This window comes from Macaca fascicularis, chromosome 8 (genome assembly GCF_037993035.2).
Source record: "Macaca fascicularis isolate 582-1 chromosome 8, T2T-MFA8v1.1".
In the NCBI taxonomy this organism is placed as follows: Eukaryota; Metazoa; Chordata; class Mammalia; order Primates; family Cercopithecidae; genus Macaca; species Macaca fascicularis.
Window position 1 is genome coordinate 36594078 of NC_088382.1, and position 4606 is coordinate 36598683.

A 4606-nucleotide genomic window follows, 5' to 3' on the forward strand; every position below is an offset into this window, starting at 1 on the left:
AGGTCTAATGAAGAGTCATGATGTTCACCAGTGCCCAGCAGCAATGAAATCACCCCCATTGCAGTATCAGTGGAGACCATATGGGAAGCTGAACTTCCACCATTGCCCGTCAGTAGTGAAGAGTTCCCTCCTCGGGTGTCATCAAAAGCCAAGTGAGGTATCAGTATTTTACCTCCAATTGACAGAAATGATGCAGTACACACCTCCCCTTCTCCTCCTGGAGCAGTGGCAAGAAAAGCAGCTAAAACAAAAGGCTTAAATAAGATCCATATCTTATTCTTGCTTCAACAGCACAAATAACAAAATTGGAATGATGCAGAGAAGATTACTATGGCCACTGCACGAGGATGTCATGGAAATTCATGAAGCATTCTATGAAAAAAAGATCGAGATCTCAAAACATAGTATTTTAGTGACCCAGTTTCTATAAAAAAAAATTATTCATCATACTGAGAACCAAAAAGATCTCAAACTAAATGAAAAAAGACAATCAATAGGTATAAGTGCTACTGACAGAGATGTTGAAATTTACTGGGAAAAATTTTTAAAGGAGCCATAATTTTTTTAACGCTCCAATGATCAATATAAACATGCTTGAAATAGGTGAAAAAATAGTAAATTTCAACAAAGAGATATAAAGTTTCAAGAAAGAAATAGAAGATATAAAGGAGAATAAAGGCCGGGCGCGGTGGCTCAAGCCTGTAATCCCAGCACTTTGGGAGGCCGAGGCGGGCGGATCACAAGGTCAGGAGATCGAGACCACAGTGAAACCCCGTCTCTACTAAAAATACAAAAAATTAGCCGGGCGCGGTGGCGGGCGCCTGTAGTCCTAGCTACTCAGGAGGCTGAGGCAGGAGAATGGCGTGAACCCAGGAGGCGGAGCTTGCAGTGAGCCGAGATCGCGCCACTGCACTCCAGCCTGGGCAACAGCGTGAGACTCCGTCTCAAAAAATAAATAAATAAATAAATAAATAAATAAATAAATAAATAAATAAAATAAAGGAGAATAAAATGGAAATTATAGAACTAAAACATACAATAAATAGTCAGTATAAAAATCTCAGTGAGTAGGCTGACTGTAAGAATGGATGGGAAAGAGGAAAGAATCAGTTATCTGGAAGGTAAAACATTAGACATTGCCCAAATAACAATAGAGAAAATAGATTGAAATAAATGCAAAGACCCTCAAGAACTAGTGAGACTGTAACAAAAGATCTACCATTTGTGTATTTGGAATCCTGGAAAGAAAGGAGAAAGAAAGTGGGGCTAAAAAAAGTACTCAAAGAAATAATGGGTGAAAACTTTCCAAAACCGACGAAAGACATAAATCTATAGATTCAAGATGACCAACCACCAAACAAGTTAAACCCAAAGAAATCCACAACAAGACATATCACATCATGATTAAACTTCTTAAAACTAAAGACAAAGTCTTGAAAACACTTTTTTCAAAAAGTGACATTTCAAAAAAGTGACATTTCAAAAAATGACACCTTACCTATAGAGGAAAAACAGTTCAAATGACAGTTGATTTCTCGTCAAAAACTATAGTAGCCAATAAGAAATGACATGATATTTTCAAACGCTGAAAGGGAAGAACTATCAACCCAGAATCCTGTATCCAACAAAAATATTCTTCAGAGATGAAGGAGAAATCAAGTCATGTTCAGATGAAGGAAAATTATTTTAATTTGTTGCCAGAAAACCTACTCTAAAAGAATAGTTTTTAAAAGTGTTCTTGGCCGGGCGCGGTGGCTCAAGCCTGTAATCCCAGCACTTTGGGAGGCCGAGACGGGCGGATCACGAGGTCAGGAGATCGAGACCATCCTGGGGAACACGGTGAAACCCCGTCTCTACTAAAAAATACAAAAAACTAGCCGGGCGAGGTGGCGGGCGCCTGTAGTCCCAGCTACTCGGGAGGCTGAGGCAGGAGAATGGTGGGAACCCGGGAGGCGGAGCTTGCAGTGAGCTGAGATCTGGCCACTGCACTCCAGCCTGGGTGACAGAGCGAGACTCCATCTCAAAAAAATAAATAAATAAATAAATAAAAATAAATAAAAGTGTTCTTAAAAGGAAGAAAATTATAAAGAATATGCTAAGCAAAAAATGAACAAAAAAACTCTTGAGTTTTCTAATTTATGTTTATTAGTTGAAGCACATATTATAACACTGTCTGATATGGTTCTAAATGTATGTTGAGGAAATATTTTAAACAATTCTATAATAAGTGGAGAAGGGTAAAGGAATGTAAAAGGAGACATGGTTTCTATATCTCATTCAAGCTGGTAAAATGACAACACCAGCCAATTGTAAAGTTCATGTATATGTAATGTAATATCTTTAAAAAAACACTTAAAAACAATCAAATAATACACACACACACACATATATACACACATATATATGTAAATGGCAAATCTTTGGTGATAATGTCAGTGTAGATTCAACAGTTGCAAGAAATGTACCACTGTGGTGTTGATAGTGGGGGAATAAAGTCTAGCTATATATGTGTGTGTGTATATATATATGTATGTGTGTGTGTGTGAACGATTAAATTATCAAATTGTACATATAAAATTGTATCAAATATAAATGGTCTAAATACACTCCCAAAAAAACCCAGCATGTAGGTTTCAAAATATGACCCAACTACATGCTGCCCATAAGAAACTCTCTTAAACTATGATATAGGTAAATAAGATATAAAAGGTTTAAAAAAAAAAAAAAAGATATATCATGCAAACATTCATCAAAGAAAAAGCAAGATTGGTAATATTGATATGAGATAAAGTAGACTTCAGAGCCAAAAATATTACCAGAGACAGACAGGGACATTATAGAAAGACAAAAAAAAAGCAGTCCACCAAAAAGACAATAATCCTAAGTAAGTGTGCACCAAACAACAGAGCTACAAAACATGTGAAGCAAAAACACATAGAACTGAAAGGAGAAATAGACAAATATACAATTGTGTTAAAGTCTTCACTCTTCTCAACAGCTGACAGAACAACTAGACAGAAAATATAAAGACTATAGAATAACACAAAATGCCATCAACCAACAGAATCTATTCAATATTTTTAGGGTACTTTTCTCAATAGCAGAAGAATACATATTCTTTTTAAGCACTCAGAAAATATATACCAAGATAGGCCATATATCTAGCATCACAAAACAAACCTAAAAATTTTAAAGTATTGGAATCATACAAAATGGGTTCAGTGTCCACAGTGGAATCAGACTGAAAATCAATAACAGAGCACTAAGAGAAAAATACTTGGCCAGGTGTGGTGGCTCACACCTGTAATCCCAGCACTTTGGGAGGCCATGGCAGGCAGATCACTTGAGGTCAGGAGTTCAAGACCAGTCTAGCCAACATGGAAACCCTGTCTCTACTAAAACTACAAAAATTAGCCAACTGTGGTGCCATGCACCTGTAATCCCAGCTACTTGGGAGGCTGAGCCAGGAGAATCACTTGAACCCAGGAAGCTGAGGTTGCAGTGAGCTGAAGTTGTGCCACTGCAGTCCAGCCTAGACAACAGAGTAAGACTCCATCTCAAAAAAAAAAAGAAAAAGAAAAGAAAATATCCGAATACTTGGGAACTGAATAGCACATTTATAAATAATCTTTCAGTAAAGAGGAAGGCTCTAAAGAAATTGAAAATATATTGAACTGACAAAAAAACACAACTAAAGCAATACTGAGAGAGGAATTTATAGCACTAAAGGTATACATTAAAGGTGGGGGGAAGTCTCAGATAAATAATCCAAACTCTCACCTCAAGAAGCTAGGGGAAAAAAAGAGCAAGATAAATCTAAAGCAAACAGAAGCAAGGAAATAATAAAAATAAGAGTCAAAATCAATGACATTGAAAACAGAAAAACAATAAAGAAAATTAGGCCAGGCTTGGTGGCTAATGCCTATAATCCCAACACTTTGGGGAGCCAAGGCAGGAAGATTGCTTGAACCCAGGAGTTCAAGACCAGCCTGGGTAACAGAGCAAGACTCCATCTCTACGAAAAAATCAAAAAAGGCTGGGCGTGATGACTCATGACTGTAATCTCAGCACTTTGGGAGGCCAAGGCCTGCGGTCAGGAGTTCAAGATCAGCCTGGCCAACATGGTGAAACCCAGCTCTACTAAATATACAAAATTAGCCAGGCATGGTGGCATGTGACTGTAATCCCAGCTACTCGGGAGGCTGAGGCAAGAGAACTGCTTGAACCCAGGAGGTGGAGGCTGCAGTGAGCTGAGATCACACCACTGCACTCCAGCCTGGGTGACAGAGAGAGATTGTCTCAAAAATAAAAATAAAAATAATTTAAAAATTAGCCAGGTGTGATGGCTCACACCTGTGGTCTCAGCTACACAGGAGGCTGAGGCAGGAGGATTGCTCGAGCCCAGTAGGTCGAGGCTGCAGTGAGCTGTGTTTTTACCACTGCACTCCAGCATATCTGACAGAGCAAGACCCTGTCTCCATCAAAAAAAAAAAGAAAAAAGAAAACTGACAAATCTGTAGCAAGACTGACCAAAGGAAAAAAATATTGTAACAAAGGACTAGTATTAGAATATATAAAGAACACTCAAAACTTAGCAGTAAAAAAA

The 4606-nt window shown here is 38.1% G+C and overlaps 1 non-coding gene across 1 annotated transcript; it reads left to right on the top strand.

Annotated features, from left to right (window-relative positions):
* The first annotated feature begins 279 nt into the window (after positions 1-279).
* On the top strand, positions 280-382 carry LOC123575367 (U6 spliceosomal RNA). The gene has a single exon (XR_006700661.2). It is a non-coding gene; the product is annotated as a U6 spliceosomal RNA (small nuclear RNA).
* The last annotated feature ends 4224 nt before the right edge of the window (positions 383-4606 follow it).